Here is a 22866-nt window from a genome sequence, read left to right as displayed (position 1 = left end):
AATAATAATAATGCAATTTAAAAAATAAGAACCTGTGTACAAATCACAGTTTGTGTCTCAGTTTTGTTTTCCTTGGGATATATTCCTCTACCCTGTTACTCAAGAGCAACAATTTTGAAAAACATTATATAACATGGAAAAGCCTAGAGAGCATTATGCTGAGTGAACTAAGTCAGGCACATAAGAATAAATACTGTATAAGACCATTATCATAAAAAAAGAAGGATAGCTAGTAATATGTGTTTTTGTTAGGTGCCATTGAGTCAAGTATGACCTTGTCCTATCCTGTGACATCCTCACATTTCCTGATACACTAGTGCCCATTGCAGTAGTCACTGTGTCAATCTACTTGGTTGAGGGTCTTCCTCTCCTTCACTGACCCTCTACTCTTCCCAACATCATGTCCCTCTCCAAGGAATAGTCCTTCCTAGCAAACGCCAAAAGTATGTGAGGTGAAGTCTCATCATTCTTGCCTCTATGAACACTCTGGCTGCACCCTTTCCAAGACATACGTGTTCATTCTTTTGGCAGGCCATGGGATGTTCAGGGCTCTTCTACATCACAGCTCAAAGGCTTAATTTTTTTTTATTTTATTAATTTTAATAGACATTTACAGAGGGTTTGGATTTCCATTCATTCATTGACTCACTTTTCTCCCGGCCCACCCCTCCCCCCCAGTTGCTCCCCTTTTCGAAAAGAAAAAGAAAAAAAAAATTCCTTCATTAGTATACAATTCCCCTCCCCCACCCCCCCACACCGAGTACACTTCTCTATGCAACCTTAATTCTGGATTCCTGTGCTAACCATAAAGGCTTAATTTTTCTTCTGTCATCCTTATTCATTGTCCAGCTCTCGGGTGCAAAGCAAGTGATTGGAAAGACCATAGTCTGAATCAGACATACCTTAGTCCTCAAAATGACATCATTACTTTTCAATAATTTGGAAAGGTCCCTAACTGCAGACTTTCCCAGTATAATGCATCTTCTTGTCTCCTGATTGTTGGTGCCAAGGGTGTTAATTGTGGATCCAAGTAATATGTGTATGGATATCCAAAGAAGTAAGGGGAAGGGTAGGGGTGCTGAGGGTTGGAGGGGGGAAATGACACGGACACAGACTTTGGTGGAGTAAGGGGGCCAAAAAATGTACATGAACAAAACACAATGTAAACAAGTTGAACCTGGAGAGGAGTTCATCCTTTAGACCCAGAATCCCTTGTTAAAAACCTCCTCTTGTTGTTAGGTGTTGTTGAGTATGACTCATAGAAATCCTATGAACAACAGATCTGAGTGCAGTCCTATCTTGTGCCATATTCATCATCTCTGATACTCTTAAGTCCGTTGCTATAGTCAGTGTGTCAATTGCTCTTGTTGGGGGTCTTCTCTTTTGTTAACATTCTATCCTATTAAGTACCATATCATTTTCCAAGAAATAGCCTCTCATATCATATCTAAAGTATGATAGATGAAGCTTTGTTATCCTTGCCTCCAAGGAATGCTTCGGCTACACCCTCTCCAAGATATACATTTTCATTCTTTTGCAGTCTGTAGGCTAGTCAATACTCTTCTCCAACACAACTAAAAGTCATCAACTCTTCCGTCATCCTTACTCTCTGTCCAGCTCTCAGGTGCATAGCAAATAACTGAAGAGACCACGGCCTGAATCAAGTGCACATTCAAACTGACATTATTGCTCTTCATTATTTTGTAGAGGTCCCTGAGAACAGATCTGCCCAAAACAATATGTCTTCAGATCTTGGACTGCTGATATTCAGGATATTGACTGTAGATCCTACTTAAGATGAAATCATTAACAGTTTCAATCTTTTCTCCAGCTACCATGATGTTGCCCCCTGGCATTGTGGTAAGGGCCTTTGTCTTCTTGATGTTAAGATGCACTCCATATTAACGGTTGTAGTCTTTGATCTGTAACACGTGCTTCAGGTCCCACTCACTTTCAGCAAGTAATGTTGTGTTATCTGCATAATAAAGGTTACTGATAAGTCTTCTTCTGAACCTGATGTCATGTTCTTCTTCATAGACTTCAGCTTCACAAATTATTTGCTCAGTATTCCGATTGAATAGGCGTGTAAAAAGAATAAATCCTTGATGCATACTTTTATAAGACAATTATAAAATATACAATGCTCCCTTGTTCTGATTAGACAATAGCTTCTTGGTCTAGGTATAGATTTTGTACGAGAATAATTAAATGTTCTGGGATTCCCATTCTTTTCAATGTTAGCAATAGTTTGGTATGATCCACACAGTCAAATGTCTTTGCATAATCAATAAAACACAGATAGACATTCTTCTGATATTCTCAGCCTCTATCCAGGATCCATCTGACATCAGCAATGATATCCCTAGTGCCATGGCCTCTTCTAAATCCTGCTTGAATTTTTGGAAGCTTCCTGTTGATGTACTGTTCCAGTTATTTTGGGATGATCTTCAGCAATATTTTGCTTGCATGTGATATTAATAGTATTGCTCCATAATTTTCACCTTCTGTTAGATCACCTTTCTTGGGAATGGGAACAAATACAGATCTTTTCCAGTCAGTTGACCAGTCAGCACTCCTCCAAATTTCCTGGAATAGACCGATGAGCAGCCCAGGGTTGCACCAAGTAGTTGAAAAATGTTGATTGGTATCCCATCTATCTCTGGGGCTCTGTTTTATGCCAATGTCTTCAGCATAGCTTGAACTTATCTCTTTATTACCATTGGCTCTTGTTCATATGGTGCTTCCTGAAATTTGTCAGTGTCAGTCAGTTCTTTTTGGTTCAGTAACTATATTGTTCTTTGATTTCATTTTTTTTTAAAAAATTTCCTTCACTTTATTTTTATTCAATATTGGTTTGTATACAAAATTTGCATACATTGTTTATCAATCATATGCATTGTGTATCACACATTCCTACATTCACATTGTGTTTCAAACAATCACTCATGTACATAAATGAAAACTCATGTATAACCTATGCCTACTATTACCCTATATTTTCAGGTCCTCATAGGACATTTGCTAATTCTTTCCCTCCTCCACACGCCAAACTCTATTATCATAGTGATTTTCTTCTCCTCTCCATCCTCTTCCCTCCTGCCACTTCTCCTTTTAGACTTTTATTCATATCTAACTATTATCCTTCTAATTTTATAATGGTCTTATGCAGTATTTGTCTTTATAAGACTGAGTTAGTTCACTAGATCCTCCCATAGTATTTTGCAAAATTATTGCTCGTTAGTGTTTCATAGTGTTCCATTGAGTGAAAATACCATAATTTCTCAACCCATTCATTTATTAATGGACATTTGGTGTTTTTCCATTTTCTTACTATTGAGAATAATGTTACTACGAACATAGATGTACAAATCTCCAGCTATGTCTCAATTCTATTTTCTTTGCAGTATATTCCTGCAGCGCCAGATGAGATTTCTACTGTCATCTTTTTGAGGAAATGCCAAACTGCCTTCCAGAGTGGTTGTACAATTTTACAATCCCACCAACAGTGTATGAGAGTTTCACTTTTTTCACATACTCATCAACATTCATTTCTTGCTGTACTAATAAACTTTTCTTCTGCTACTGGAGTTAGAGGTTATCTCATTTTACGTTTGATTTGCATCTCTCTTATTGCCAAGGATTTTGAGCATTTCTGCATGTATCTGTTGGTCATCTGAAAGTCTTCCTTTGTGAAAGTCTCTATATGTCTTTTGTCCATTGTGTAACTGGATTAACAGTCTCTTTCTCTCTCTCTCTCTCTCTCTCTCTCTCTCTCTCTATATATATATATATATATATATATGTGTGTGTGTGTGTGTGTGTGTGTGTGTGTGTGTGTAGGGCCTGTAGAATTCTGTAACCCTTAGTTATGACACCTTTGTCTGATAGGTCATTTCACCCTATTGGGAAAAGTTTTTGAAGCACACAGGGACTTAGTTTTTAAATGGTCTTATTCATCTATTTTGTCTTCTCTTGATTGTATTTGCCAGCCTATTTATACCATAGGCTAGGGCTTCAAAGTTTGGTCCCATTTTGTCTCTTAATATCTTTATGGTTTGGAAATTTATCCTTGGGTCTCTGATCCACTGTGAGTTGATTTTTGTGTAAGGTGTGAGATGTGGATCCTGCTTCACCTTTCTGCAGGTAGCAGTCCCATTTTGCCAGCACCATTTGTCAAAGAGCTTGTCGTTTAACCATTTGATAGGTTTTGTTTCCTTGCCAAATACCAGTTGATCAAAGGTAGGTGGGATAATTTCTGGGTTTTCAATTCTGTTCCATTGGTCTATATGTCTGACTTTTTAACAGCATCATGAATGCTTTGACTCCCACTTCATTTTTCTTTTTCAGAAGTGCTTTGGTTATGTGAGGTCTCTTTCTTTTCCAAATAAATTTGCCAACTGTCTTTTCTATCCTTTAGGAAAATTACTTTAATATTTCTGTTGGGATTGCCTTAAACATGTAGATTGCTTTTGATACAATTTTCATTTTCATTGAGTCTTCTTACCCATGAACTGGGAATATTTTCCCATTTAGTTATGTCTCTTATTGTTTCTTGCAATAGTGATTTGTCATTTTTCCTTACAAAGATCTTTTGTGTTGCAGCTTAGGTTTGTTTCCAAGTTTCTGAGTTTGTGATTGGCTATTGTAAATGGTATTGCTTTCTTAGTTTCCTTTTCCATGTTTTCTTTGTTGCTGTAAAGAGATCCCACTGATTTTGTTATGTTGATTTTATATTCTGCCACTCTATTAAATTGGTTTACTAGGTCTAAGAGATTGTTGAGGCTTTTGAGGTTTTCTGTGTACACCATCTTATCGTCTGAATATAGAGGCAATTTTACCACCTCTTTGCCAGTTTGGATGTCTCTTATTTCCTTCTCTTGTCTTATTCCCATAGCAAGTACTTTCAATACAATATTGAATAAGAGTGGCAACAGTGGGGATCCTTGTCTGGTCCTTGGTCACAAGGGGAATGCCTTTAGTCTTTCTTCATTGAGAACAATGTTGTCTCTTTGTTTTTTCCATCTTCCATCTTCTTTTAATACTTTCTAGATAATTCAAAATTTGGCCCCTGGCATCTTTTTTTTTTTTCATATTGTTTTACTTACAAAGTTTGTAACAGATTTGAGATCTATGTTACATCAGTTTTGTAGATCGTCCTAAAATATGGACATATGTCTTCAAATCTAAAGAATTAATCCAGTTTTGTGATTATATCCAATGGGAAAGTCTGCTGTTAGGGACCTCTCTAAAGTACTCAGGAACAATGGTGTCTCTCTGGAGACTAAGGTGTGCCTGATACAGGCCATGGTATTTGCAATTGCTTGTTATGCATCAGAGAGTTGGACAATGACTAGGGAGGACAGAAGGAGAGTGTATGCTTTTGAGCTGTGGTGCTGGAGAAGGGTACTGAATGTACCATGGACTGCCAGGAAAACAAACAGATTCATCTTGGAGAGGATTAAACCAAGCTACTCCTTGGAGGCAAGGATTCTGGGGCTTCGTCTGACATACTTTGGACATGTTGCCAGGAGGGGCGGGCCCTTGGAGAGGGACATCATGCTTGGTAGGGTGGAGGGACAGCGCAGGAGGGGAAGACCCTCTATGAGATGGATTGATTCGGTGACTGGGGTAATCGGGATGGGTGTGTCAGAGGCAGTGCGGTTGGCACAGGATAGAGCAGGGTTTAGGGCTGTTGTGCATAGGGTCGCTATGAGTCGAAAACGACTTGACGGCACACAACAACAACAACAACAATATCAACATCTATAGCCCCCTTTCTACATTTTTTTTTGTGAGAGTTGTTATTGTTGTTGCAAAATTATATATAACATAGTATTGGCCAATGGATTTCTTTTTTACTTGTTCTTCTAGAGTTTTTGGTAGTATGTGATTTTACATTTGTTTGCATACAAGATTTGTGTACATTATGTCTCATTCATGCACATTGTGCTTCACACTCCCTTCATTAACATTGTCTTCCATACAGTCATTTAGATACTTTGTGATTTATAAAATCAAGTACTATTGAATTATCCCTATCATTACCCAGTCCATACAGGTTTACATTGGATCTTTCCCAATCTTTAAATATTGCATCTCAAGGCTTAAGTTTGTTTTTCAGTTCTTTCATCTCAAAGAATGTTGAGTGACTTCTTCCCTTTTTATTCTCTGACTCCAGCTCTTCACACATTTTGTTATAATACTTTGCTTTGTCTCCTTGAGCTGCCCTTTGAAATCTTAATGCAGTTTTTCATAGTTTCTTATGACACACATTTTGGGTTTTTTCTTTCTCTTTTTGTTCTTTTGATGAACAATATACTTGATTTCATTTCATAGCTCCTCTGGTCTACAATAATTACTAATACATCTTGATTACATATTTGATCAATTTCTGACTGTAAAATTTGGTAGAAATCCTCTATTTCTTCCTCTTTGGCTTTTGTTGATGGTACATATATTCAAATAATAGTAATATTAATAGCTCTACTTGAATGGTTATCGATATAATCCTATCACAATAGAAGAAGGATCGATGCCTTTGAGTTATGGTGCTGGAGAAGAGCATTGAACATACGGTGAACTGCCAGGAGAATAAGCAGGTCTGTCCTGGAGAGGGTGAAACCAGTTTGCTCCCTGGAGACAAGGATTTTGAGGCTCGGTCTCACATACTTTGGGCACACGGCCAGAAGGGATCGTACTTGGAGAGGGACACCATGCTTGAAAGGGTGGAAGGACAGCACAGCAGAGGAAGACCCGGAATGAGATGGATTGACTCAGTGACTGGAGCAATGGAACTTGGTCTGTCAGAGATGATTAAATTGGCTCAGGATAGGGCAATTTTCAGAGCTAATGTACACAGAGTGTTTATGAGTTGCAGGCAACTCAATGGCACATAACAACACAATCACTCACAACATTGTACTTTAGTATAAACTTTGAAATTGTCCTTTTCATTATTAGTGTCACACCATTCTTCCTGAGTTTTTCATTCCCAGCATAGTAGATCATATGATTGTCTGATTCAAAGTGGCCCATGCCAGACCATTTCAGTTCACTAATGCCTTCATGCATGCTATTTAATTTTTGACAACTTTCAGTTTCCTTACCTACATTCTTAGTTCATGCATTGCATGTTCCAATTATTAATGGTTGCTTTCAGCTGTTTCTCCTCATATTTCAGTGACTTCCCATTTGAGCTCTACCTCTAATTCTATAGTGGCCTACCTCTCTCTGTTGTTTGAAGAATTTTCAAAGGCCCTTGTGTCCTGCTTCCTAGTCTGTCTTAATCTTGGAGGACTGCTGCACTCTGTCTACCAAGTGTGGCCCTTCTGGCCTTTGACACATCAATGGCATAGTTTCCAGCATCACAGCAAACAACAAGTTACACCAGCACAGTGGATTGACAAAAAGATGCTGTACTAATAAGAACAAACAATAAACAAGCAAGAATATAAATGCCCATATATAAAGTAGATAGCAGCATTCAATTCAATCCCTGATATAACAAACTGGCAGATAGGTGTTAAACCTGCAACAATAAAATGTAAAGACAATCAGGAATACAAATAACATGGTGAAGGACATCCTTATCTCTCCCTGACTAAAGTCTCTGGTGGAGCAGTAGGATGGGGACCAGAATGTGGGTATTTGTCCCAAGCAGTGGCTCAACTAGGTTTTTGGTGTTTATGCATGGCACGAGGCTGCTTATGCATGGCATGAGGCTGGAGGCTACCAGGCCCGAAGGCTTGCCCAGACCTGGCTGTGGTGGGGCTACTTTCATTGATGCCCACGAAGAACCTCCTAGATGAAGAAGACTGAGGCCAAGACACATTGAGATCATTAAGAAGTCTTTGGCCCACAGATGTTGAAAGGAGACAAGGACTGAAATTTACTGCCTGCTTTGTTTCCTCCTCATTCCTTCCTTTTTCAACCACCTTTCTAAATTTAAAACCGTTTGCTTTCATTTTATTCTGTATTTCTTTTTTTAAAATCTAATATTGTTTACTTTTCTAATGTTCAAGATTCCTGCTAACTTTACGCCACGGGGATTTTTGGCTAAATGAAAGGTAAACCTAAGTAAGTGGTTTATTGACAAAACAAGAACAACCTATAGTCTCTTCTCCCTCCATCCTCAATCACAGCCCCTTAGTGAATAGGAGGCACCAATGAGGAAAACAATGCCAGGGCAGTTGGAAGGTAGAATCCCATGGCTCTTAATTTTTATCTTAATCATTTATAGTTTTGCTATTTGTACTTTTAATCTCATACTAGAGTCTAGCCATTCATCTTATTTAAAATATCAGCTAGTTTGATCTTTTTCAGCAAAAGCAAAGCAAAAACCCTCTTAACGTTCTTTTATTGGAATTTGAATCACAGGACACATAATTGTGCTTTTATGCAAAACCTACACCTAGACCAAGAAGCTGTTATACAAACAGAGTAAGGCAACACTACATGGCTTAAAATTTTAAAAAGCATGTTTCTCCATACCTATTTAATCTATATACTGAGCAACTTATTTGAAAAGCTAGACTCATTGACCATCTTGGAAATCTTAAAAAAACTATATACCATCTATTCATTGCTGGTGATGGTACTATGAGGTAAGCTTCTCATGCCATATTGATGAGACCCTGGACTGAATAACTCTTCTGAAGGACAGTATCATAATATGAAATCAAGAGTTTAAAAAATGTGTTTTTAATTTAGAAAATAATTGTTAGGAGGAAAATCATATTTGGGACTAAAATTTAGTTCTAAGAAATATATTGCAACATTGTCTATAATACTAAAAACTAAGCAACAAAAACCTGAAATGAATGTTCCATAGTAGAGATTCATTTTAATACATTATAGTACTTTCATATGATGGAATATTTTGCAGTCATTTTGCATAAAGTATTTAATATTTATGCTGACATATATATAAGGATGACAGAAGAACAATCAATGCCTTCGCGTTGTGGTGCTGGAGAAGAGTCTTGAACATAGTATGGACCCCCAAAGAAACAAATAGATATGTCTTGGAGAGGTTGCAACCAAGTCTCTCCATGGAGGCTAGGATTTTGAAGCTCCATCTCACATACTTTGGGCATGTGGCCAGGAGAGACAGGTCTTTGGAGAAGGACATCATACTCAGAAGGCTGGACGGACAATACAGGAGAGGAAGACCCTGAGTGAGATGGACTGATACAGTAAATGGGGCAATTGGGCTAGGTGTGTCAGAGTCAGTGAGACTGGCTCAGTAGAGGGCATGATCAGTGCTGTTAGGGTCATAAGGTCACTATGAGTCGCAGGCAATTCTATGGGACACAACAACAACATACAAGGAGTTTCAGTGGTGTAGTGCTTAGGGTGTGACACTGCTAATCCAAAGGCAGAGCCTTTCTAGCTGTTCAAATGCACCAGTGGTGACTCAACGGAACAAAGATGGATCATCTCGGGAAATTAACAGCCTTGAAAGTCAAATAGTGGGTCAAGTATGGGTCAATTCCAAGGTCAACAGCAACAAATTATTTTGACATAGGAAACTGTTGTTGTTGTTGTTGTGTACAGTCGAGTAGGAACCAACCCATAGCTGACCCTCTGGTGGGTTTTCAGAGTTAGTAAATTACATCAGAGGAGATTACCCAAAGACTCTCCGATAAAATCTGTATCTTTGAAAAACAATGAGAATATACTGTATTTTCTCATTTCTACGATACTGAAGGAATGAGCAAATATGTCTTGGAGATAGCGCAACCAGAGTACTTCTTGGAGGCATATACGATAAAGCTTCATCTCACATACTTTGGGCATGTTGCCAGGAGAGGCTATTCCTTGCAAAGGGATGTCACACCTGGAAATGTCAGAAAAAGAGAGGAAGATCCTCAATCAGACAGATCTATACAGCTGCAACGGGCTCGAGTGTGTCTTTAAGTGTAAAGATGCCACAGGATAGGGCAGGGTTCACATCTGTTGTTGATAGGGTCGCTATAGGCTGTACTCGACTCAATAGTATCACCAACAACAACAATTTAAAGGAAATTTGACTGATGTAGTGTTGACAATGAGCCCATAGGTTGGGAGACTCTCAAAGCAGCAACATTCAAAATAGCAGCTACAACGATGGTCTTCCCCAGTGATGGTGAGAGCATGCAAGACCACGTAAAGTTTCCTTCTGTTGTACACCTGCTTGTCTTGGGTCAGAGCTGACTGAGTGACATCTACCAGAAGCAGAGCATTTTAGGGAGCACAAGAGGCTGAACAAATTCTTTTAGGAAGAAATAAAACAAATAGATTAAACACACTTCAATTCTAAAATACAGCCAATTAAGAGGCATCTTTCTTCTACAGAGCAACAGGTGAATTTGAACCAATGAACTTTTGGGGAGCAGCCCAATGTTTAATCCTCTGTACCTCTGAGACTCTTCGAATAAATGTCAGGCCAAAAATATGTGCCTTATAATTAAAAAAAAATATGGTGCATCTCAAAGATAGCTAATTTCTATTTTTTTTTCCTCCCATTTTTGTGTGTTTACTGAGTTTGTAACTCTCTCTTTCACAGATGTCATGTCAGGACTTACTCATAGCTGACCCTCCAGCAGGTTTTCAGAGGCTGTATACTTCATGGGAGTAGATTGCCCATTTTTCTGCACATAGCAGTTGCTGGATTTGAACTTCATGCCTTTGGGTAGGCAATGCAACTTCTTACTTACCAAGCCACCAAAGCTCCCTAAATCTTTAACAGTAAGCATAACTGAGAGAGGGAAATGTCTGTATCCATTTTTTATATTTCCTGCCATCAGGAGATCAGGAAATGTATCTGGAAAGGTCTCCAATCAGGCACCTCTCCAAATTACTGAGGAGCAATGGTGTTTGTTTAAGGACTAAGGTGTGCCAGATTCAAACCATGGTCTTTTCAATCACTTGTTACACTTCTGAGAGCTAGACAATGAATAAGGTCAGCAGAAGAAAAATGTATAACTTTGTACTGTGATGTTGGCGAAGAGTACTGAGTATCCTATGGACTGCCAAAAGAGAAAGTGCAGCCAGGATGCTCCTTGGAGAAAAGGATGACGATGCTTCATCTCACATATTTTGAGCATGTTGATAGGATACGCTATTCCTTGGAGAAGGACATCATGCTTGGAAAGGTGGAGGGACAGTGAAGAAAAGAAGGACCCTCAACCAGGTGGATGACACAGTCACTGTACAATGGGCTCGAGTGTGTCAGAGATTGTAAGGATGGCACAGGATAAGAAAGGGTTCAGATCTGTTGTTCTTTTTTTTTTTTTTTTTGAAGAGTTCAGGATTTTTTATTGAACATGTTACAAAAGGAGTTTAGTCAAAAAGACCAAATCCCATGTCATCATCAGACTCTTCAGATTCTTCTTTCTTTGCTTCCACTTTCTTCTCCTCAACTGGAGCAGCAGCAGTCGTGGGAGCAGGTCCTCCAGCTGGTGCAGCCCCGGCCGCTGGGGCAGGTCCACCAGCACCCACATTGCAGATGAGGCTCCCAATGTTGACATTTGACAGGGCCTTTGCAAACAGCCCAGGCCAGAGGGTCACTATGAGTCATACTTGACTCAATGGCACTGAACAACAAATACTGTCTCTACTCACTCCTCCTTGAGTGGTTGAAAATGTGACCAGGTCGGTAAGTATAGAAGAAGCATTTAAATTGCCCTACCCTGCTACTCTCTCCCCTTCCACCAGGGAGTGGACCTCTTAGTCAAGAGGTCTTTTAGTAATAGCCCAGCTGAGGTCAGATTAGTAAAGCCCAGCCCTGCCTTGCAGAAGATTGGCGTGGTTATCATGTTTGAGGGAGGTTAATCCTGGGTTCCAGCTTGAAACGATTGCCTGTAGATATAAACTGCATTTCCAATATCAGCTTTAACAGTGAGCAGGACATATATGAGTTTCTAATTATCTTTCCCCCCCCCCCCTTACTTCTAAGAGTAAAACCCAAGTGTAGAAGGCTGGTGTTGCTTAATGGATCTCCCTCAAAACCCACAACACATATGCTGAATTTTATAATCAGGTGGGGGAAAAGATGAAAAGCACACCCAAGATTCCTGGGGCATGATGCTCCTAGAATCTCTGTGTGGAATCTGAGGTGAGAACTAGGAATAAGTAGGGGGTTTAGGACTGGACTCACTGGAGACCAGAGAACAATTCATAACTGCTAAGTCAAGATGATCCTTCTATCTCCTCTCAGTACTCCAGCGTCTCAGCTACAAGATGCAGCTAGGAGAAGAGTTTGCTTTTCCTCATCTTGAAGAATCTCTTGGTTGCTAAGCAGATCCCTCGGGTAACTATGTGGGCATAAAACCTTCGCAGAACTGCCAGGAATCTGCTTCACCCAATTGTCAAAATGAAGAATAAAATCATTCCTCTCACCTGTCACTACTTTGCACAAAGCTTCCATTATTGAATGGTGATGGCCCAGAATGTTATTCTCACCTACTTGCAGGAATATAAATGAGTTTTGCATATTTTACCCCCAGGAGAGTGGGAGGGGTGTGGAATTGCTCCAACTGATACTCCTGTAAGTCAATCACCCACTGGGGAGAGGCAGGTGGAACAGACTAGCGGTGCCTGCTGCTCTCACAAATGGCGCTTCAGCCCCGTGCAGAGTTATCTGTCTTACAGCAAACATTCCTTAGGCTCAGAGCTGTCCACAACCCCTCCCTGCACATCTCCACACCTGCGGGGACTGACTTTTCCCAATAGAAAGACAATTTTGCTTTCTTTTTAGCCCCACAGAATTAAGCTTGTCATCCATTGAAGTGTAGCTACTGCATTCAGCTGCTTGTGATGCAAACTGACCGCAGGAGCTTAACCCCCCAAAAAGTTATCATTTTATCCTCATTTTACGAAGAATCCAGGAACAACGATGTGCCTGTTAAGGAACTTGCCTTCTCTTTTCCTCCTGTCCCTTTCTTAGATGTCATTTCCCTCTCTCAAGATGTTGTGGTTGTGTGGGGAAAAGAAGTGCTCAGCTGTGAAATGAAAGCTCAGCAGTTTGAACCAACCATCTGCTCTAAGATGACAGAGGAGGTAGTCTGTTTCCATAAAGATTTAGAGCCTTGAAACCCTATGAAGCAGAGATCTTCCTTGTCAATCCAACTCATCCAGGATCTTCTTCTCCTGTGCTGTCCTTCCACCCTTCCAAGCATGATCTCCTTATCTAAGGACTAGTCACTCCTGGCCACGTGCCAAAGTATGTCAGACAGAACTTCAGAATCCTTGCCTCCAAGGAACAACTTGGTTTCACACTATCCAGGACAAATTTGTTTGTTCTCTTCACCACTACTCAAAGGAATCAATTCTTCTGTCGTCCTTATACATTGTCCAGCTCTCAGATGTATTGCAAGCAAGTTAAAAGACCATGGCATGGATCAGGTGCACCTTAGTCTCTAAACTGACATTGTTGCACTTTAGCTCTCTGGAGAGGTCTTTGACAGCAAATTTTCCTAATGCAATTTGTCTTGACTGCTAGTGTCAAAAGTGTTGGATATGGAGCTGAGCAAGTTGAAATAGTTAACAATCTCGATCTCCTCTCCATCTGTCATGATGCTGCCAGTTGGCCCAGTGGTAAGAATTTTCATTTTCTTTATATTGAGCTTCAATCCATATTGAAGACTGTAGTCAACTTTCGGCAAAGGTCCTTCTCAGTTTTGGCAAGCAAAGTTGTGTTATCTGCATAACACAGATTGTTGATGAATCTTCCACCAATCCTAATGCCACATTCCTCTTCATAAAGTCCAGCCTCTCAAATAATCTGTTCTGCATATAAATTGAAAGTTATGGAGACAGGACGCATTCCTGATGCACTCCTTTCCTGATTTTGAACCATTTAGTCTTTCCTTCCTCTTTTCTGATGACTGCTTCCTGATTCAAGCATAGGTTTTACATGAGCATAATCAGGTGTACTGGGATTCCCACTCTTCCCAAGGTTAGCTACAATTTGTATGATCCACAGAGTCAAATGCCTTTTCATAGCCAGCCAATATCCATCTGATGTTGGCTATGATGTCCCTAGTGCTAAGACCTCTTCTAAACCCAGCTTTTATTTCTGGTTATTCTCTGTCAATGTTCCAGTCTGTCCCAATTGTTTTTTATAATCTTCTGCAGGACTTTGCTGGTTTGTGATGCTGTTGTTGTTGTTGGATGCCGTTGAGTCGCTTGCAACTCATAGCGACCAACAGCCCTAAACTCTGCTCTGTCCTGTGCCAATCGCACCATCTCCGATATGACCATCCTGATTACCCCAGTCACTGAATCAATCCACCTCATAGAGGGCCTTCTTCTCCTGTGCTGTACCTCCACCCTCCCAAGCATGATATCCCACTCCAAGGACCAGTCCCTCTTACAACATGTTCAAAATGCGTTAGATGGAACCTCAGAATCCTTTCCTCCAAGGAGCCACCCGGTTTAACCCTTTTCAGGATGAATATGAATCTTTTTGTTTTTCCAGCAGTCCATGGTACTCTCAGTACTCTTCTCCAGCACCAAAGCTCAAAGGCATCAATTCTCCTTTTATCCTCCTTGGTCATTGTCCAACTCTCTGATGTATAACAACTGATTGCAAAGACCATGGCCTGTATCAGATGCACCTTTGTCTCCAGAGAGACACCATTGCTCTTCAGTACTTTGGAGAGGTCCCTAACAGCAGACCTTCCCATTGCAGTACATCTTTTAATTTCCTGGCTGCTGTTGCCAAGAGTGTTAACTGTGGAGCCAAGTATAATTTCCACACTCTGTTGGAGCACCTTTTTTTAAAAAAATGGGCATAAATATTGATATTTTCCGGTCAGTTGGCCAGGTGGTTTTCCTCCAGATTTCTTGACACAATCTGGTGAGTACATCCAAGGCAGCATTTGTTTCTTTAAATATGTCAATTTGTATTCCACCAATTCCTGGGGCCTTGTTTTTTTCCCAATTCCTTCAAAGCAGGTTGAACTTCCTCCTTCATCACCAGTGTCTCTTGATTATATGTTGTTTTATGAACCTCTTCTGTGTCAGCCAATTCTTTCCGGTACAGTGACTCTGTATTCCTTCCATTTTCTTTTGATTCTTCCTGGATCATTAAGTATTCTGCCCATAGCATCCTTAAGTATTGCAACTCAAGGCTTGAATTTTTCTTTAGTTCCGTCAGTTTAAGAAATGACAAGCAAGTCCATCCCTTTTTATTTTCTAATGCTAGCTCTTTGCACATTTCATTAAAATACTTTGCTTTCTCTTCCTAAGCTGGCCTCTGAAATCTTCTGTTCAGTTCCTTAACTTCTTGATTTCTTCCTTTTCCTTTGCTTCTTAGCACTCTAGTGCAATATTCAGAGTCTCCTCTGACATCCATTTAAGTCTTTGTTTCCTCCAACACTGAATCTGTTAGCTGTATAAAAGGGAAGGATCATTCATTTACTCTTTTGGATAAAATGCTTGTCTTTCAGATATTGTTCTAAAGCTGAGCATCCAAATTAAGACAGATTAGGAAGAAGGTTTGGCCATCCACTTCAGAAACAAGAGCACACTTTGATTAGCCATAAGATATGGCACCAGAGGCTGAGCCCTCGACTTGAGGAACACAAAGGAAGAACAGTTGGAAACAGACACTATGAGAACATAGAATGTGAGCAGTAGGAAAATTGGACATTGTTAAGGAAGAAATGGAACACATAAATATTAATATTGGTGAAATGAGAGGGATTGGTATGGAACATTTTTAATCAGACAATCACATGATCTTCTATCTGGAAATAAAAAGGTAAGAAAAAAAGGTCATATCTGTAATTTAAAAGATGGTTTCTAAGTCTATCTTAAAATACAATGTTATGAGTGACAAAGTAATGTTCATGTGCATATAAGTTGTTGTTGTTGTTGATTTCCATCAAGTTGAGGTCAACTTATAGTGACTCTATGAACAAATGACCTAATGACTTTCCACAGTTATCTGTGTTTCTCCAAGTTCATAGAGTTTCCAGAGGCATGTGGTTTAGGAAATAGATGCCACTCTTGCTTCCAAACCTGTTTTACAACTGGGAGCTCCACAAAACACAGGCCACAATGGGAAACCATTCTGGTATTTGATATCCCCATGGCATAAGGTTCAGCATCATAGCAAACCCAAGTTATCTCATATAGAACATTGACAGAGTGATGTACAAAGAGGAAGAGTGTTCCTCCAAGAAATAACATAATCAGTTATATTGATAGATGAAACCACCATTGAGATATAATATAGCTAGTCTCACTTAGCAGTGGTTAAATGTTGTCGAGTCAAATATGACCCAGAGCAAGCTTTGCACAAAAGACCTGAACTTTTTACTATGATCAACATCTTTTCTGTACATTTCTAAGACTTTGTAGAGTTTCCAGAGGCACCTAGTTTAGGAAGCACATGCCAACTTGCCAACACTTCCCACCATGAATCAATCTGGAAGCTCATGCCACCATTGTACCTAATGGGTAACCACTATCGTATTGACAAGTATGTAAGCCAATTAATTAGGATGAGCCTGCTTTGAAGGGAGCTGTGTTGCTAACCCAAAGGCCTAGCTTCTCTGGTGGCTGGACTCCACGAGCAGCTCTACCAGAAGGAGCTGATCAGTCACGTACATATAAGTAAGACCTGTGAATACAACTATAGTTCAAATATATGCATCAACAACCACAGCCAAAAAAGAGGAAATAGATGATTTCTACCAATTTTTGCAGTAGGAAATCAACTAAGTTTTCAACTAAGATGCATTAATAACAATGGTGACAGGAATGAAAAAGTTGGAAAGAAGGAAGAAGAATCAGTACTCAAAACATGGACTTGGTGACAGAAATTAGGCTGGAGATAAAATGATAGAATTTTGTACAATTATTTACTTATTGCAAATACCATTTGTAATACAGTGGCAACGCAGATGGACCTCACCTGATGGTCTTCAGAAGAATCAGATTTATTATATCCGGTGAAAGAATCATTGCAGAAGCTCAATATCAGCTGTGAAAACTAGGTCAGGTGCTGATTGTGGAACGGACCATCAGCCACTTACATGCAAGCTCAACAGGAAGCTGAAGAACATTAAAAAATATTCCTAAGAAGCAAAATTTGACCTGAAGTCTATCCCATTTGAATTTAAAAACCATCACAGGAACAGGTTTGAGGTCTTGAACTAAGTACTATGTGTATTTAAAAATCAATAATGCACCTAACATAGACACCTGAATAAATACATGAAACAAAACATGTTGTGGTTGTGTACCATAAAGTTGAAACCAATCCTTAGTTGACCCTCCCGTGGGTTGTCAGAGGCAATTACTTGCACAGGAGGAGATGGCACAGGAGGCTAGTGGCCTCAAAAAGTGTTCCTTTGGTATCGCAGGGCAGTTTCTTGCCACTAGGCCACCAGAGCTCCCATTGTACCTCACAGGACAGGTGTTATAATATGTTCATGTACAGAGTTGAATGAGATTCTTTTGGAAAGACATCAACACCTTTGAAAAATTTTGTCTAAGAGTTCCCAGAAAGAGTTTCTTGGACCCTTGCACAATGAGTAGATATTCTCCAGATAGAGTAACACAGAAGAAGAACATCCTAGTCAGAAGAAAACTACTAGGAAAGACATCTGGTACTGGCCTGGGGCAGACAGAGCAGTAAAAGACTGTCAGGGAGTGAGAATATAATGATAGATGAGGAGCCACAAAAGGGGAAGATATGGAAGGTAAAAACTATATCTATCCTGTGGTCAGTCAGCTTCACATTTCAGAAAGGTTACCTTAAGGGGTAACGCAAAAGATGGATGGAAAAGACACACAGCAGGAGGTGGTCAAAGCCTGTCCCAGCAGCTCAAGTTAGACTCACTTGGTTTTGTGAGTGTTGGTGAGGAAAACCCTCATCTTCCATCATTCCATGCTGCCACCAGGTAGACAACCTTGAACTAAAATGCCACAGCTCTGCTCAGATATGGTGCCAATTTATTTTTAAAATTAAAATGTATGGAGATTCTTACTAAACTCCAAATATAAAGATGCTATTTCTTTCCAAAAACCTAAGAACAAAATTTAAAATTCTTTCATAAAATGAGCTGTAACTCTTTAGCAAGTCAATTTACCTTGTGCTCCCCAAACAAGGCTATGATTGTTCCAGGTATTACAACAAGCCATAAAATAAAAAAGAATGTATCTTGTAGAGGTGCACAGGTTCTTTGAAAATTTGGGAGGATTATTTTATATTAGTTCCAAAGAACGCATCTTCTAATGTGAAAGCTGAAGGCTCACTCCTCCTGGTTATTGGCCTATCTGCTAAATGCAAGGGTTGAGTTCAATGATCTCTAAGGTATTTTCATACTCAAATATGTAATTATTTTTGCCCTCTCTTACTTATTAATATCCTCCTCTTTTCTCTCTAGATTTTAGAGAAGGGTCGTTATTTTCTATTTCTGTAAGGTCATTCTCCTTAATTCATATTCCTGCTGTTGGCAGCTTTTCACCCAGTTCTCAGATGCTTCTCAGTGCGAGGTGGGGCCTCTTACTCTTTGCCCCTTTAGTTCTTGCTCAGCCAGCAGTTTTCTCTGCTCTCTCTGCGTCTGTCTTCTCTAGTGACTATCAGATTCCCATCCTTAATTTTAAAAAGTGTGGGTGGAGGAGGCAATAAAGACAGAGTAGCCCTTTGCTTCTGAGAGAGACTTCTGTTCTCTGTTTGACTTTTCCCTCAATCACTGCTGGTTTGACATTTCCCCTCTTCATCCTGAGAAGTCCTTCCTCTCTCATTTGGTGTTTGAATTATTTTACATTCAATGACTTTTCAATTTTTGAGTTAACATTTAACAACTTCGCCTGTCAGCCTCCATTCCTTTTCCTCCAAAATGCTTTAAGAGAACTGAAGAGAGTGTCCCCATCTAAAGTCATAACATCACTTAGGGTAGAATTTTGCTGAAACTTGAAAAAATATTTGACTGGATTCATCAAGCAGAGGAGGCAGGGGTTAAGCCTGGTGTTTCTAAATCCATAACCTGCACTTTCTAACTCCTTTAACACTATTGCACACACACTCACACCCCTTACATACCTGCTCACAAACTCTTAAAAACTGCATTTGTAGAAGGTCCCATGCATCAATTTTATCTTCTTTATATTGTACATTTCTGGTTATATTTGATAGTCTCTTTATACCTTGGACTAGTGCTTCTAAGCTTGATCCCAGTTTGTCTCTTATGAATGTTATGGGTTTTGGCTTTACTCCCAGGTCTCTGATTCACCTTTAGTTGATTTTTGTGTGTGGCATAAGATGTGGATCCTGTTTCAGTGTTCTGCAGGTGGAAGTCCAGTTTTGACAGCATCATTTGTCTAAAAGATTATCATTTCCCCATTTGATAGCTTTGATTTCCTTGTCGAATATCAGTTGACCATAGATAGCTGGGTCTATTTCTGGGTTCTCAATTCTGTTACATTGGTCGATGTGCCTGTCATTGTACCAGTATCATACTGATTTGGTTACCACTGCTGTGTAGTAGGTTTTGAGCTCAGGGAGTGCTATACCTCCAACCTCATTTTTCTTTCTCAGAAGTGTTTTGTTTCTTCAGGGTCTCTTGTCTCTCTAAATAAATTTTATTATTTCCCTTTCAATCTCCTTGAAAAATGAATTTGGTATCTGGCTTGGGATTGCATTGAACATGCAATCATTGCTTTTGGTAGGATTGGCAATTTCACCGTATTGAGTCTTTCTATCCATGAACAGGGCATATTTTCCAATTTCCTTAGGTCTTTTATCTTGTCTTTCAGAAATACTCTGTAGTTTTCTTTGTAAAGGTCTTTTGTATCTCTAGTTAGGTTCACTCCCAAGTATCTCAATTTGTGGTTGGCTATTGTAAATGGTATTGCTTTCTTTATTTTCTTCTCTAAGTTCTCTGTGTTACTGTAGAGGAATCCTATTGATTTTTGGATATTGATCTTATATCCTGCCACTCTACTAAATTGACTTATTAACTCTAACACTTTTTTGTTGAGTCTTTGGGGTTTTCTGTGTACACCATCATATCATCTGCATATAGTGACAGTTTAACAATTTCTTTGTCAATCTGGATGCCTTTCATTTCCTTCTCTTGTCGTATTGCCCTAGCAAGCACTTCCAATACAATATTGAAAAGAAGAGGTGACAGTGGGCATCCTTGTCTGGTCCCTGTTTGCAAGAAAATGTTTTTCATTTTTCTCCATTGAAAATGATGGTGGCTCTTGGTTTTGCATATATACTTTTCACTGTGTTGAGGAAATTCCCTTCTATTGCAATTTTGCTGAGAGTCTTTATCAGGAAGTATTGTTGGATTTTGTCAAATACTTTTTCTGCATCAATTGCTAAGATTATATGGTTCTTATTATTTACTCTGTTTTATTGTAAATAAACTAGTAAGGGGGAAAGAATATGCAAATTTGAACAACTGGGGGGAAAAACCCCTGTATTTTTAATGTAACTAAATTGTAATTTTTGATTGGAAATTAGAAAGTTTTGTCATGGATAGAACAGTGATTTTAGAACAGGAAACAAACTGTAGGGACAAGTCAATGTGTCTTCTGGTGGAAAAGAAGGCACAATGAGGTTTCTAGGAATTTCACTGATAGAGTATTTTCACAAGAAATTCAGAGTAGGAAGTGCTCAATGAAACATCCAGTTTTCATATGTTTTTTCAGAAAGCAAATTGTTTATCTGATCAGGGAAAATCACATAATTGTTAAAATATCAGAGTTTTCTATTATGTCCCAGGAATAAAACCTCAAGTCCTTGTAAATTCATTGCAAAAAACAGTTTGATTCAATGCTGGTGCCTAGAGTAAATGGTTTTGTATATTTAGGAAGGATACTGGAAATCAAAGTATATTTGCAAAACTGACATCATAATAATTGAAGGAAGATAAACTATTTTTTATTGCACCTCCCTTTTTTGCCAAGCACAATATTTTACACACATTTTAGACTAAAGAAAGCACATTAGGAATAAAAGTAAAAGATAAAGAACGACTGAAATAATCATTACTAAGCTTCTGAATGGAGGGGAAAATTAAGACTTCTCAGTATATAGAGATGAACAGTTATACAAGTTATGATTAAAATTTGAAAACCCCTAAAAGTTTTGGTAGACTTTCTATAAAAAACAGAGAAACTTATTTGAAACATCATGAATGTATAGTAAGTAAGACAATGTTGTATTGGTATAAACATAGACATAAATTTATCAGTCCAATCACTATTAAAAAATAGGACAAACCTCAACACTGTGACTCAGCTTTGAACCAAACAAGAGACAGATCAATAACACTAGGTAGACACTTGTTGTTGTTATGCGCCATTGAGTCAATTGCGACTCATAGCGACCCTACGTACAACAGCCCTGAAACCTGCTCTATCCTGTGCTAACTTTACTGTCTCTGACGCACCTACCCTCATTACCCCAGTCACTGTATCAATCCCTCTCATCAGTGGTCTCCCTCTCTTTCTCTGTCCTCCACCTGTCTAAGCAGTATGTCCCTCTCCAAGGACCTGTCTCTTCTTGCAACATGCCCAAAGTATGTCCTATGAAACCTCAGAATCCTTGCCTTCAAGGAGCAGGCTGGCTTCACCCTCTCTTGAACAAATCTGTTTGTTCTCCTAGCGGTCCATGGTATATTCAACACTCTTCTCCAGCACTACAACTCAAAGGCATTAATTCTCTTTCTATCATCCCTACTCATTGTCTATCTCTCTGATACATAGCAAGCAATTCTGAAAACTATGGCTTGGATCAGGTGTACCTTAGTCTCCAGTAGTGTTCAGTACTCCGGAGAAGTCGGTGATGGCAGATTTTCCCAATGCAATGTGTCTCTTGATTTCCTGGCTGCTGGTACCAAGAGTGTTGATTGTGGAGCCAATCAAATGAAAGCTGTTAACAATCTCATTCTCTTCACCATCTATCATAATGTTGCCAGTTGGCCCAGTGGTGAGAATTTTTGTTTTTTTGATGTTGAGCTTCAATCCATACTGACGTCTGTAGTCCTTGATCTTCTGCAGCAAGCACTTGAGATCCTCCTCAGTTTCAGAAAGCAGGGTTGTATCATCTGCACAACACAGGTTGTAAATGAATCTTCTTCCAGTGTCTCCTGGATGACCTGTTCTGTATAGATTGAAAAAGTATGGAGACAGAATACATAGCCAAGAATAAAGGGTTAAAAGGACAATAACTAGTTTGAAAGATTATGGAAATGAGAATCACAGGGATAGATAGGAAGAGTGAAGTTACATTGACATTAATGTTATATAACCAAATGTGTATGAAGAGTTGTTTTGTAAACCTTGACCCATACCACTATGAGGAGTAAACGAAGAAAACAAATGGACATTGAACTTTATGAAACAGGCTAGAGAATGCACACATACAAGACCAATTGATCTTTTAACAGAAGAGTCAAAGCATTTCGACTAGGAAAGATACTCTTCTCAACAAATAGTGCTAGAGTAATTGCATAGCCTCTATTCTTACCTAACACCACATACAAAAATTATGGATGGGAGGGCATTACGCTAAGCGAACAACCTAAGTCGCATAAAGACAAATACTGTATAAGATCATTATTGTAAAATGAGTACCAGGACCCAAGGTGGGGGGAGTGCTCAATCATAGGGCCACACAATTTGATGGGTGGAGGGAGGGGTGGGTAAAGAAAGGGGGAAAGATCTGGTGTAAAAAGCAATGTATATGAACTTTGTAAGTAAACCAGTATAAAATGTTAAAAAAACGTAGATCACAGATCTAAATGTAAGAACTGAAATGGTAAGCATTCTAGATGAAAACACTTGATTATAGCAACTCGAGGTTGGAATTTGTTCTTCAGTTCCTTGAGCTTAAGAAATGCTGAGCGAGTTCGA

This window comes from Elephantulus edwardii, unplaced genomic scaffold (assembly GCF_000299155.1).
Source record: "Elephantulus edwardii isolate Elephantulus edwardi_28Jun2011 unplaced genomic scaffold, EleEdw1.0 scaffold00082, whole genome shotgun sequence".
Taxonomy (NCBI): domain Eukaryota; kingdom Metazoa; phylum Chordata; class Mammalia; order Macroscelidea; family Macroscelididae; genus Elephantulus; species Elephantulus edwardii.
This window is presented reverse-complemented; position numbering follows the sequence as displayed.